The following is a 15,737-nucleotide window of genomic DNA, read 5'->3' as shown; positions in this document are numbered from 1 at the left end:
TGGTATAACCACTAGCAAGCAACACTAACTCATACTCAACATTTAACACTACTAGGATAACATATCCAATGGGCCAGCCTTGGTGCCTTAGACCCTTAGTATAGTGAAGATAACTCACCTGCAATTGCCGACTGAAAAGATAAGACCAAGCTGCTGTTGGGTTTTGAGCAATCTAACACTTCCTAAGTGTGCATGCAACCCTAATAAACCTTGGATCTATGTTTGTCTAAATACATGCAAAATAATAATTCTCCAAGGTTCATAACCTATCTAACATGGCATGGGGGACTTTTAAACATAAAAGAGTTAGAAGAGATTACATACCTTTTTGATGAGTTTGATTCTTGAGGAGTTTGAGGGCCAAGCACCAATAATGTGAATGCCTCAAATGGAATCACAAATCACCACAAACTCTTGGAAAACTTTGAGAGAGTATACACACTTGTAATTTTCGGCCACACACAAGCACACACACTAGTGGCTATTTCATGCAACATAAGCATGCTTATATAGTGTACATGGTTAGGGTGAAACCTTAATAACCCATGACCTTTCCTTTTCCAAGGATCCATGGGTTAAAAGCTCCATGGATAATCCATGGACTTCCATACAAGCCTAGCCCATTAACAAATGAGTGTTAGCCCACACTATATAAAACCAATAGCCCACAATCTAATTAGTCTTCCTTTTAATCTCTAAATTAATTCATAATTAATTTTAGACTAAGACTAATTAAATAACATGACTTCATATTAATATATTATAACTTATAATATATTAATAAACATATGTGTATAACTCTCATAAAATTATCCATAAATTGTTCGGGTGAAGTGCAACCCAAATGGACCATGTCGGGTCGGGTCAAGTATATACCAAATAAGTTATGGACTTAGACACCTTATCCAACAGACTCCCACTTGGATAAGTCTAATAACTGTATTTGCCTATATAACTTCAGGAACCAACCAACAATCGTAGCTCTTGAAAACTCTGTTGAACTATGAAGCGCCATTTTAAGACAAGTGATCATATAATCCTCTGTTCTCATGATATCAGCCGGACAAACACATGTAACTATGTCTTGCTTATTGTCTGGCAGTTGTTTCTCGATTTCCGATTTGTTTGACAAAGAACTTCACTGAACACATCAGTTTAGTTCTGACCGGGCCCGGTACATGGGTCAACACAAAATCATCGAGGGGCCCAAATATTGCTTCTATTTCTAGAAGGAACAGATAAACTTCGACTCATATGCTTGTTCTACTACTTGTTGAATTGTACACAAATGCACGTTTTATAACGTCAAGTTACTGATGCGTTTACGTGCAATCAATGCACAACCAACTCATAGGTAACAACTCATATCTCTAGGTTTGAAGATTTATATGATATTATCGTCTCACGATCACTCGAGATAAATTCCATGAAGTGATACAAGTGAGCGTGGGGTTTATACCAATACTCATAACTTATGAGTACTCATGAACGTTGCAGCAACCATTGCCATGTCTAAACACCTTTAGCCATCTACAAACCCAATTCATGACAATATTGATTCATACCTACTTCTGTCGTATGACCGATTGTGGAGGTTTGAATAAATTAATTATTCTGGAAGTCAAAACATGCAAAACTGAAACAATAGTAAATAATTGACAATGACAGTAACACTTTACTCATAAATAAATCACAAATTTTATTCATCATCAAACGTCGATTACATTTTACAAGTTTCAGGAAAACTATCTAATCTTTAAAACTAATATCGTCCCTCAGCCCGATGCGCCTCGCATGCTGAAAATGCTTAACCCTCGTCAATCCCTTCGTAAGGGGATCCGCAGGATTCTCATCCGACGATATCTTTGCCACGAGGAGTCCTTCTTCAATCTTGTGTCTTATGAAGTGATATTTTCTGTCAATGTGTCGGGATCTGCCATGATCTCTTGGTTCCTTGGCTAAGGCAACCGCACTATTGCTGTCACAGAAAATCTCCATAGGTTCCTTAATAGCTTGTACAACTCTAAGGTCTCCGATGAAGTTTTTCAGCCATATCGCCTCCTTCGCTGCTTCACTCGCTGCTATATACTCTGATTCACAAGTCGAATCAGCCACCGTCTCCTGCTTGGAACTCTTCCAAGAAATTGCCCCTCCATTTAGGGTAAAGACCCAGCCCGACTGAGAGTGGAAGTTATCCCTATCAGTCTGAAAACTAGCATCACTATACCCTAATACTCTCAAGTCATCACTCCCACCAAGGGTAAGGATCCAATCCTTAGTCCTCCGCAGGTACTTGAGAATGTTCTTTACCGCGGTCCAATGAGCCTTGTCAGGGTTCCCCTGATACCTGCTGACCATGCTCAAAGCAAAGGCCACATCAGGGCGGGTACAAGTCATAGCATACATGATCGAGCCAACAGCGGAAGCATACGGTAATTGGCTCATCTCAACTATCTCTGCCTCTGTACTCGGACTCTGTGTCTTACTCAGTTTGGCATTGCTTTGGATCGGTAAATCTCCTTTCTTGGAGTTCTACATGTTGAACCTTTCCAACACCTTATCCAAGTAGGTACTCTGACTAAGTCCAATTAGTCTTTTACTCCTTTCTCTTAATATCCTTATCCCTAGGATATAGGCAGCCTCCCCTAGGTCCTTCATAGCAAAGCACTTCCCAAGCCAGGACTTAACCTCCTGCAAGGTTGGGATGTCATTTCCTATAAGTAGTATGTCATCCACATACAGTACCAAGAAGCTAACTATACTCCCACTAGCTCTGACATACACACAAGACTCATCTTCACTTCTCGAGAAGCCAAACTCTTTTACCTTTTCATCGAAACAAAGATTCCAGCTACGAGATGCTTGTTTTAATCCATAAATGGATTTCTCAAGCTTGCATACTCTATTAGGGTACTCTGCACTGACAAAACCCTCTGGCTGATTCATGTACACATCCTCAGCCAACTTTCCATTAAGGAAAGCGGTTTTGACATCCATTTGCCATATTTCATAATCATGAAATGCAGCAATGGCTAGCATAACCCTAATAGACTTAATCTTTGCTACCGGCGAGAAGGTTTCATCATAATCAATACCTTGAGTCTGAGTAAAACCCTTCGCAACCAGTCGAGCCTTATAAGTATGCACTTTTCCTTCCATGTCGGTCTTCTTCTTGAAGATCCATTTGCACCCGACTGTTTTACGGCCTGGTACATTATCAACCAAGTTCCAAACTTGATTGTCATACATGGACTGTATCTCGCTGTCCATAGCCTCCTTCCATTTAGCAGACTTCGGGCCTGCCATGGCTTCCTTAACACTGCTAGGTTCATCCAAATTTACCAGTGTACTATCACTAATAAACATATCACCTTCCGTAGTAATATGAAAGCCATAATAAAACGAAGGTGTGTTCCTAACCCGTGTGGAACGCCTTGGAGGTACAGACATGTCAGCTTGCTCAACAGGAGTTTCCTCCTCAGGTTGATTGCTAGTGTCTGAGGTTCCTTCACCAATTGCTTCTTGAATTTCCTCAAGATCAATTTGCCTCCCACTGTTTCCTTGGCTTATAAATTCTCTCTCACGAAAGACCCCTCTTCTTGCTACAAAGACCACATTCTCACTAGGTCTGTAGAAGAGGTAACTGAAGGATTTCTGTGGGTAGCCGATGAAAATACACCTTTTACTTCGGGGTTCGAGCTTATCATGAGTTTCACGCCTCACGAAAGCCTCGCAACCCCAAATCTTGATGTGGTCTAAATTGGGAACCTTCCCAGTCCACATCTCATGAGGTGTTTTGGTAACCTTCTTTGTAGGGACTAAATTAAGGATATGGGCGGAAGTCTCTAAGGCATACCCCCAAAAAGAGATTGGTAGCGAAGCTCGACTCATCATAGAGCGAACCATGTCCAACAAGGTTCGATTACACCTCTCAGCTACACCATTCAGCTGTGGTGTCCTGGGAGGAGTCAATTGTGAGACAATCCCACACTCCTTAAGATAGTCAAGGAACTCGGTACTAAGATACTCACCACCTCGATCGGATCGAAGCATCTTAATGTTCCTGCCCAATTGATTTTCTACTTCCTGTTTGAATTCCTTAAGCCTTTCAAAGGTTTCTGACTTATTTTTGATTAAGTAGACATACCCATATCTACTAAAATCATCAATAAAAGTCACATAATACCGATTAGCATCCCTTGTGGCGGTTTTGAATGGCCCACATACATCAGTATGTATTAGGTCCAACAAAACCTCACCCCTTTCACAAGTTCCAGTGAAGGGTGATTTTGTCATCTTTCCAAGTAGACAAGATTCACAACTATCATCCGATTTAAGGTCGAATGACTCCAAGACTCCACTCTTTTGGAGTTGGCCTATGCGTTTCTTGTTTACATGTCCAAGACGACAATGCCACAATGATGCTTTATCTAGGCTAGTAGAAGAATCAATATACAACACATTATTTCCTAAGTTGTCTACAATCGACACAGTTTCATACACACCATCACAAGGTAATGCTTTAAAATAAAACACATTTTTAAAGAAAGCATTAATACCACCACATTCATTATCAAACGAAAAGGTAAAACCTTGTTTGTACAAAGCATGAAAAGAAATAATATTCCTTTCCATTTCAGACGAGTACACACATTTATTCAAATCTAATTTTAACCCATTATTAAGCAACAAAGTATAAACCCCAATCTTGGAAACAGGTGAAGCCTTCCTATTCCCCATGATCAAGTTTATCTTCCCGTGCTCCACATCCTCACTTCTTCTTAGGCCCTGCAAATCAGAACATATGTGAATACCACATCCTGTATCAAGCACCCAAGAGTTAGAATATGTTGAGTAATTAGACAATATTGTGTAAATACTTGCATGGGTGGGTTTCACTTTCCCATCCTTTAGATCCTGCAAGTAGTTAGGGCAGTTTCGCTTCTAGTGCCCCTTGTCCAGGCAATAGTAGCAATCAACATCCTTGGGAATGGCAGAAGGAGTGACAGAACCGCTATTGGTCTTTGATGAGGAGCCTTCAAGAGACTTTCCCTTGGTAACCTTCGAAGGGCGCTTCCTCTTTTTCCCTTTGCCTTGCCCGATAGCCAAAATAGGGGTAAATGTTGGAGTAGGAGTAGTAGAGGTAACAACCGCCTTTCCCTTAAGACCGGTTTCAGCAGTCTTCAAGAGTCCTTGAAGCTTGCTGAGGGGAACTTCCTCCTTGTTCATATGATATGTCATACGAAAATGGTCATAACAAGAAGGTAAGGAGTGCAAAATGATGTCAATTGCCAACTCCTCAGGGAAGTTTACATTCAGCTTCAGCAAACGGTCCACATACCTTTACATCTTTTGCATGTGGGCCGTGACGGATTCACCGTCCTTCATGCGGGTAGTTATTATGGAGGAGATTATTTCATACCACTCCTGACGAGCACTCTGATGGTACCTTTCCATCAGGTCTTGGTGCATCTCAAAAGGGTAGAAATCTTCATATGACTTTTGGAGCTCGGCTGTCATCGTGGCCATCATGATACATGCCACCTTAGTAGCATCTCTCTCATGAGTCCTGAATTCAGCGATCTCCTCAGGAGTAGCAGTAGACTCATCAAGCTCTTTTAACTCCTTATCGAGGACATATTCCTTGTCCTCATAACGAGTAACCATCCTGATGTTCCTAATCCAATCCATGAAGTTGGAACCATCAAAGATGACTCTCCCACAAAGATTCATGAGAGAGAAAGAACCAGTTGGGTTAGAGCCCGAAGCATTAGTGTTGGAAGACATCTGAAAGAAAAAGGCAATTTTAGATTAGATATATAGAATCCTTAATAAGACACCCAAATGTAATATTAAGGCTAGGATCCAATCACAATATATTATACTTAGAAGAGGGATGCCGTAATCTAAGTAATAATATATTTGAAAGGTAGGTGAATGACGATACACCAATTTCCACCATGAAAAACAAAATGAATTATTAGGTTTTAATTGGATTTGAAACTCCTAGATTCTTTTGAGATTCATTGAACTTTTCAATGACATGTTTCAATCTCGATTGTGCCCTTCAAGTTTTGTGACTGGGATGCCGAGGATCACAAAACAAGGTGTGAATAACCATGCTAATTCACTTGGTACCCTTAATATTATCACCTAATCAATGTGCCGGTTAACCACACACGCTCCATTGATATATGACAAACATTAAGTCACCCTTCGTGATCCTTACTAGTCCAAGTTAGTGTGCCGGTTAACCACACACGCTCCACCAACGACTTGGTAAGGTACAAAGTGTGAATTCCATGGACTAGCACCATGTTCACATTTTTCCTAAAATAACTAAGATTGAGAATTAAAAAGGTTTAGTTACTTTATAATAATCATTATACTTTTAATGAGGATTTAAAGTCATTGTCCTACCCGTTCGGCTAACGACCCTCCACCAGTCAAGCAAGCGGTGGGTGAGAGTGGACACCCATTAAGTTGCCATTTTATAGGCAACAACCTTATACCCACCTTATAGATCGACTTCGTGAATGAGGCCTACTAACAGTAGAACGACTTATTCTTATACATATATATATATATATATATATATATATATATATATATATATATATATATATATATATATATATATATATATATATATATATAATTAACCATTAATGTTATAAATAGTATAAGGGTTGAATTTTAACTATTAAAACTCCAAGGGTTGGAATTAAAGTTTATTAAAGTGTGTGAAACTTTACAAATTCCAAAACTTGAGGGCAAGTTTTGTAACTATCCAAAACTTTTCATTTCATAACTTATGAATTAAAGGATCATAAAAATGAAGACTCTTCATTTTCATGTAACTTATGTGTTTAAATGTGTGTGTTAAAGAAAGTGACCTTTGGATATCCATAACTTGAGGACAAATTATGGACTCCATTAAAACATATAAATGATCAAAAATTAATTTTAAACAATTCAGCAAATAATTCCTATCATCTTCTAAATTCATAAGAACATGAACATGATCATCAAAATTTCAAGAGTTATATGAACACATAAAATCATGGAATTTTGATATATGCTATTGTAAATGGATTAAAACAACCATTACACCAACTAAAACAAGTTTTAAAACACCAAAACAGTTTAGGGTAATGTTTCTAGTCCATTTCCAGCAGCAAAAGTCGAAATTCTGCATTCTGATCATTCTACTCGCCGAGTGCACGGACCTACTCGGCGAGTAGGATAAATTTTGCCTTGTACTCGGCGAGTCCCCCCATGGACTCGGCGAGTCCATCAGCTAGACGACAACAATTTCAGCTTTTTTCACTATTTTGCATCAAGTATCAAACAAGCAAGCCTAGACTTTGATACCACTGTTGGGTTTTTAGCAATCTAACACTTCCTAAGTGTGCATGCAACCCTAATAAACCTTGGATCTATGTTTGTCTAAATACATGCAAAATAATAATTTTCCAAGGTTCATAACCTATCTAACATGGCATGGGGTACTTTTAAACATAAAAGAGTTAGAAGAGATTACATACCTTTTTGATGAGTTTGATTCTTGAGGAGTTTGAGGGCCAAGCACCAATAATGTGAATGCCTCAAATGGAATCACAAATCACCACAAACTCTTGGAAAACTTTGAGAGAGTATACACAATTGTAATTTTCGGCCACACACAAGCACACACACTAGTGGCTATTTCATGCAACATAAGCATGCTTATATAGTGTACATGGTTAGGGTGAAACCCTAATAACCCATGACCTTTCCTTTTCCAAGGATCCATGGGTTAAAAGATCCATGGATAATCCATGGACTTCCATACAAGCCTAGCCCATTAACAAATGAGTGTTAGCCCACACTATATAAAACCAATAGCCCATAATCTAATTAGTCTTCCTTTTAATCTCTAAATTAATTCATAATTAATTTAAGACTAAGACTAATTAAATAACATGACTTCATATTAATATATTATAACTTATAATATATCAATAAACATATGTGTATAACTCTCATAAAATTATCCATAAATTGTTCGGGTGAAGTGCAACCCAAATGGACCATGCCGGGTCGGGTCAAATATATACCAAATAACTTATGGACTTAGACACCTTATCCAACAGCTGCTCCGACCACCGACACGATATTTACCACAGAACACTACCAAAGAACCAATTCCATAAATACCAATATTACCAAAGTACCCTTGGAAATCAAATTGGTTAACTCTTGGTCAAAGTCAAAATCAAAGTCAAAGTCAACCTTCCTGGTTGACTCTACTCGCCGAGTCAACCCGTCGAGTCGCCAAGTTCCCATACCCAGAAAACTCTCATAGCACAACTTAACTTGCCGAGTCGCCCCAAGACTCGCCGAGTCCAACGATCTCTGAGTCCCATTCTGCCCAACTCACTGAGTCGCCAACCAACTCACTTAATCCAAGGCTTTAACCAAAAGAGGTTGGGGTTCTGCGTCCTGAATCGCCGAGTCCAAGAACAGACTCGCCGAATCCAAGGCAATCTTTAACAGACTTACCGAGTTGTTCTTACAACTCGCCAAGTCCATGCACATGATCATACAACTCGTCGAGTACACCCATGTGACTCGCGGAGTCTCTCTAGTTCTCAATCCATACAGTGGATTTTAGAGCCATGTAGGGGCTCCAATCCATAGATCCACCCCTCTACAATCTAACCCTCACATAAAGTTGACTTTACGTGAAACCAAGGAGATATAGGCCCAAAACACACTATGGATAGGTTTAAGGACTAAGGGGCTTCACCAACAACTCTTAAACAAAAACTTTATGACATTATGGACCATCACAATCCTAGATCTGGAGTGGCAACCTCAGATCTAAGCCTCTAACTCGAAATGGCTCTCAATTATACCAAAATGCCCCAAATCTCAAATGATAATAGATCTAGATACAAAAGAGCCCAAGCAACAGATTATTACCTCCAATATTTGCTCCAACTGAAGTAGATCCCGGATCTACACCACTCCTTTGCAGCAAGCCTCTTGATCTTCAAGTCCCTTTCCAATATTTTCTCCTCCAAAGCTCTATTCTCTCTATCAATGGAGGCTCACTAGATTCTAGGGTTTCTGGATCTCAAAAGGGTAGCGAAGAGGCTGAGGGTGGGTTATAATGTGCTTTATATAGGGCACAACCCCTGAAATTAGAGTTTCTCTCTTCAGCACCAACTTGTCGAGTCCAAGTCGCCGACTCGGCGAGTTGGCCACTTAAACCGCGACATAATCCTGCTCCGACTCGGCGAGTAAGCGGACCTACTCGTCGAGTCCCTTCTTTTATTTACACTTTTTCCCTTCCTTGAACTTCTGAAATTTCGGGATGTTTCAACTCTCCCCCACTAAAATTAGGCTTCATCCTCAAAGCCTACGACAACATACGCTTCAGAACTGACCCCTTTGCACTGCAGGCTCCGATTTCTCAATCAACTCAGCTTCTTACAAAACCTACTTTTGCATCTCTCATAAAATGGCTTATTCTCGCGTGGCATCCTCACCACTACTCCAAGCCGACCATTGGCCTTTAACTCAATAGCACCACATATTAACCACGTATCACCCGATGATACCATCCCTTCAAATCAGGAACACACCTTTACGCCATGCGAACGCTGGATACCACAAACACCCACTGAGCTCCGCCAAGACACTGGTCCATCTTACTACGCCCAAAAATTGGCGATAACCCTGATAACTTGCAACCTGGAACGAATCCTGTTCCACCCTCTGGTTCTATCCCTTACGCGCTGACAGGATGCTGCATCCTTCAGCACCCATAACCCATCAACCAACCATATCGCGTAACCACTCGCACCTGGCCCAATTAGCCTCGGGTTGGAATACCAGGCATGCTTATAACGGGTCCGGTCATCCCTAGGATGGTATACCCTCACATCTTCATGTATGTTCGGCCCAATCATCCCTCGGGTTGGAATGCCAAACACACCAGGTCCAATCAATCATAGGGTCCGGTCATCTTCATGATGGAATACCCCAGATTGGAATACCTATACATAACTCAAGCCTACAACCGCACTCGAAACCAAGGATCTTGTCCTTGTATCACCCTCGAACCCTTCGGTTTGGTAGAACTGAGTGTAACCCACTCACTCCTCCTCGTCACAATCTTTAGGTCCTCGACCTCCAATTGTAACATCCTTATACAGTCCTCCTCGTCGGTCTAGGGTACTCCCGAGTCTGTTAACCTGCTGTCTCACTTTCCTCTGTCCAAATCACCAATTTGGAACCACTATCCTCCTCCTCTTCCAAGGAGACTGAAAACATGCCTGCGCATCGTCCAACACTGCCACAACCTCAACGGGTATCCAACCCGTAGGTGCTTCCATATATCTGGTACAATCCTAGTGCTTACTACCAATAACTGAAGCACTTTCGATCATCCATTTACTCTAACGCCTTCCTTTCAGAGGACCCACACTCTGTCCAGAGCTGTATACCTTCCTTTTCAGGAAGTCTACTCAACAACCCTTACCACACCTATAAGTGTCACTGAGTTAACTCCACTCTACACTATCCATGTAGAGCAACTGCTTTTCTCGAACTCCCATATACCCCGAATCTGATCACATAACTAACAAGGCCCACGCACAGCCTCCAGCGAAGTCCATCATCATGATCAATACTTGGGGCCAGACCATATCAATTACCATTTCATGGCGACATAATCACCCATTCTACGCATACAGATTCACTAACACATACAAAGTCTTCAACATGACTGGACCGCCTTATCAGGCCTTCAGCCTGTCTGGTCCGTTCCCCGAGCCTTCGGCCTGACTGGTATGCCTTCCAGCCTTCAGTCGATCCGGGCCGCTCATAACTGTTGTTCATCGCCCTAAACCACTCTTCTAGGGAATCTCTCCCATGCAGTCTGCTCTAGCCCTCTAAGGGTTCCGAACTTCTGTTCCATTCTCGGAATCCTTTCCATGGCCTAAACACATGCCTCACATCGACCAACTACCTTCCCTGAAACCATGGTCTGTTCCCCGCCCCACTTATCTATCACTTTCTCCAGTCATGCCAGACTCTCGGCTAACAACACCGATAAATCTAAACAGCTAACCAACCTTGGATACTTGCTATTTTATCAGAGAATTTTCGAATTCTTCCCACCAAGTGTACCAACTACTAACTTCCGCTGACAAACCGGCATAACTCGATTCTACTAAGATCCTCAATCATACCATGAATCATGCGAAAAGGCGAACAAATCTATAATACCACATAATCAACAAGATCACAAGATATCAAAATGGAAACATACCCGCAGCTGCATTCGGCTCTGCCCTGACCTCCTCTGTTGTAAGCTGGAAAGCGCGCCCCTAAGCCCTCGGAGGCTCCGCTCCACCGTGACCTCCATCCATAATCCTCATTGTGGCCAGTACTGGAGCCTGCAGTGGTCTTGCAACAACTTGTGGAGAGTTGACCCTCAAGTGTCCAACCTAATTTCCCCAAGTTCTGCTATCAAGCACCGCGAAAACACGATATACATGCTAGGGAGTTTTACAAAATTCCCAACTCACACAACACTCAAACCAGACAGCCACTAGGGTTGTCTGCCTTCCTGACAACTACGCGAAGCTTATCCCATGTTCAAAACTGCTCCTACTTCTAAATCCCGGAATAATTCTCCCCCTACTTAGATTCGACTAAGTCTCCACAATACATTAAAATTGAAGAATTCCCAATCCTTCTTACTTTCCAACGATCGATCAGATGACAAGCAGACTTTTCCAACCAGTTCTCCCTTACTAGCCAATCCCGAATGATCACACGCTTCTAAAAACTAGATGAACACTTCCTGCATCCCAGGAAAACCAACAGTCCCTAAAGCTCGAATGATCCCACACCCAATTCTTGAAGTCCAAAAATAGATGCTCCAACTAATATCTCAACAACGAGCTACTTCTCTTGGCGCTCTCATCCTCCAGTCAATATCGATTACTGAAACCACTGGGTACTGATAGTGTTGAATAACCACCCTGTGGGACCCTGTCCGTAGACCTCCCACATAATACCCTTCTTCCAAAAGTGCTCCAACAAATCTCCCGCTCTCGGCTCTAGAAATCATATCATTCAGGGTCTCGCACCCCTGACTCACTCCCAGCTCGATCATCCACAACTGAGCTGCAGTAGCTGAAACAACCTCTACCCTAAACTGGGTTACAAACTACTCCTAAGACATAGTCTGCAGCCCCAAAAGTGCAATAGATCGTAAAAATCAATCCTTACAGCCCGATACAAGAGATCCACGGTGAACCGGACCACACAAAGTATTCATGCCACATCGACCCACCCACGCTCACCAGCGCTGAAGTACTGATGCCAATCCTGGTGACCAATTAACCCGAGCTGGAACACAACCTGATCCTAGGGTCGCAAGCCTGCTCAATGCTTGGAGCTCGAACAACTAGAAGAGCATAATCCTTGCCCTAGGAAACGACATTCTTATCCGTCTATTATCCATTCTACTTCCAGCTACACAACTCTAACTTATCATAATCATCGCTCCCTTCCGGAATCCCCACAACTCGAATCTCGGCCTCGAGTAAGACCCCTGAAGCCTCAACCCAAGAAACTAATATACTACTCCCGCTCAACCCGCGGAGTGCAACGAGTATGGAAAATTTCCCCAATGCCAAGTAACTGCAACCCACTGCTCACCAGAATATGTCCCAGTGACAGTCCCGGTACTGCAAGCTCGACCAACTCCTTCCTCCTGCCATCGTTATAGTTGTTGTAGCTGTTGCGGCAGCCGTATCAACAAGGCTGCATAGTGCTCATCGAAATACTCAACCATTGCAATCTTATTAGACTCAAACATCTCCGGCAAGTCAGCCCAGAACATAGCAGCAACCTCATCATGCAGGATCTCACGAATCCTGGCATCCAACTCATCCGTACTCATCTGACCAATGACCTCGGGTAGTTCTGGTCCTTCCTAACCACCCTCCCTTGATTGTGCGATTGTGCGAGGCACCGATTCTTACCTTACCAGAGGGAGTGGATGATTTTGTAGTCTACTGTGATGCCTCGATCACAGGCATGGGAGTAGTGTTGATGCAAGGAGGGTATGTGATAGCTTACGCCTCTAGACAGTTGAAGCCTCACGAGGCTAACTATCTGACACACGATTTAGAGTTGGGGGCAGTGGTGTTCGCCCTCAAGATTTGGAGACACTACTTCTATGGGGTCCGTTGTACCATCTACACAGATCACAAGAGTCTGAGATACCTCATGGACCAGCCAAATCTTAACATGAGGCAGCGTCAGTGGTTAGATGTGGTGAAGGATTACGATTGTGAGATCCTTTATCACCCGGGGAAGGCCAACATAGTGGCTGATGCCCTGAGTTGCAAGGCGGCAGTGGCCCCGATCAGGGATATATGCTTGAGGATGACAGTGATTACTCCATTGTTGGAGCAGATCAGGGAAGCACAGGTCGAGGGCCTCAAGGAGGAGAGGCAGAAGAGTGAGAGGATCGTGGGCCGAGTAGCTTCTTTTGATTATGACAGTCGGGGATTGTTGACCCTTCATGGGAGCGTTTGGGTACCATACTAGGGCGGAGTATGACAGGTGTTGATGGACAAAACCTATAAGTCTCGATTTTCCATCCACCCGGGGGCGATAAAGATGTACAGAGATCTTCAACCCGACTATTGGTGGCCCTGCATGAAGCGGGATGTCGCCTGGTATGTGGAGAGATGCCTAACTGCAGGAAGGTCAAGGCAGAGCACCAGAGACCCCACGACAAGATGCAACCGTTAGACATTCCCGTATGGAATGGGAGGACATTACCATGGATTTTTATCACTAAGCTTCCCAGGACCGCTCGGGGAGTGGTTTCAATTTGGGTCATAGTGGATCGGCTGACCAAGAGTGCACACTTTATACCGATCCAGGAGAGCATATCGACGGAGAAGCTAGCCGATATTTATGTGCGCGAGGTAGTGGCACAACACGGAGTGCCTGTTTTGGTAGTGTCAGACCGAGACGTTCGTTTTACTTCCAGATTTTGGAAGCGGTTTCATGACGAGATGGGGAACCGTCTTCATTTTAGCACTGCTTTCCACCCTCAGACGGACAGGCAGAGCGAGAGGACGATTCAGACTCTCGAGGACATGATCCGGTTATGTGCTCTAGACTTCGATGGTAGTTGGGATATGTATCTTCCACTAGAGGAGTTTTCGTATAACAATAGTTACCACTCTAGCATAGACCGTCCTCTTTTCAAGATGCTCTATAGAAGGAAGTGCAGGACCCCGATTTGTTGGAGCGAGGTCGGTCAGCGAGAACCGAGGTGGTGCTCAAGACCACAAAGTTGATTCAGCAGGTTCGTAGCAGACTGCAGACTGCGTAGAGTAGGCAGAAGAGTTACGCCGATAGGTGATGGGTTTTGGTCATAAGACATCCTATGTGCTCATACAAACCCTAAAGCTTGGATCTAGGTTTCTCTATTGTACATATTTTTGAATCCAAGACTATAAACCCTAATTTTAGCATACGAAAATCAGAATTCACATGTAATTAGGTTTAAGAACATACCTTGATTGTTATATAGCAATAACAATCCAATTCCTCCTTGAATTGACCTTGGAAAGCTGAGAGTCACAAGTGTCACTCCTCTAATGGCTTACAAACACCAAGAGCAAATGGATAAGGTATAAAGAGAGAGGAGGGAGGTAGGAATTCATCCTTAGGACCTCTTGGGAAGGGTTAGACGAATTCACAAGCCTTAGGGGGTTTATATAGGTGTAAAGATTAAGGTTTTAGTCCTTATCCTTATCTAGTTGCTTGTCCACCAAGCAACCAAAAGATAAGTCTTAGAAACCTTTATCCTAGTCAAATTCTAAGTGATTATCACCTCAAATTCGTTCACCATATATATACGATAATCCTTACCTTATTTTGTAACTATCACATAATTACAATTCAGCCCCTCTAGTTTAATTAATTACACTTGATCACAAAATTAATTCTTAATTAATTATTGACCAATATTAATTAAACAAATATGATTTCTCCTTTAATATATTATTCTTATAACATATTAATAAATCATAATAACCTCTCTCTCTTTATTTATTTCTCCAATCAAGTTGCTTTGGTGAAGGCAACCCAAAAGGACCATGCACCATCGGGTCAAGTACATACCAAAATAGTTATGGACTTAGACACTAATCCAACAATAGGAGGCGTTCAGACTTGGAGTTTCAGGAGGGCGATATGGTCCTCCTGAAGGTAACACCCTGGAAGGGTGTTATCAGGTTTCGGAAGAGGAGCAAGTTGGGCCCCAGGTTCATTGGTCCTTTTAGGGTTTTGGCCTGCGTGGGTCGGGTGGCCTATCAGTTGGATCTTCCGGCAGAGCTTATCCAGATCCACAACACTTTCCATGTTTCTCAATTGAGAAAGTGTTTAGTGGACGAGTTAGCAGTTGTACCCTTGGAGGACATTCAGGTTGATAGCAGCCTGAATTATATCGAGAGACCAGTTGCGATCTTAGATCGAAAGACGAAGACCTTGACGAACAAGGTGATTAAGTTGGTGAAGGTGCAGTGGCAGCACCGAAGGGGTTCAGAGTGGACGCAGGAGTCCGAGGGGGAGATGAGGGAGCATTATCCAAAGTTATTTTCAGATACAGCAGCCGCAGCAGCAGACTTCGAGGATGAATTCTAAGA

Source organism: Lactuca sativa, chromosome 3 (assembly GCF_002870075.4).
Source record: "Lactuca sativa cultivar Salinas chromosome 3, Lsat_Salinas_v11, whole genome shotgun sequence".
Lineage (NCBI taxonomy): Eukaryota > Viridiplantae > Streptophyta > Magnoliopsida > Asterales > Asteraceae > Lactuca > Lactuca sativa.
This window is presented reverse-complemented; position numbering follows the sequence as displayed.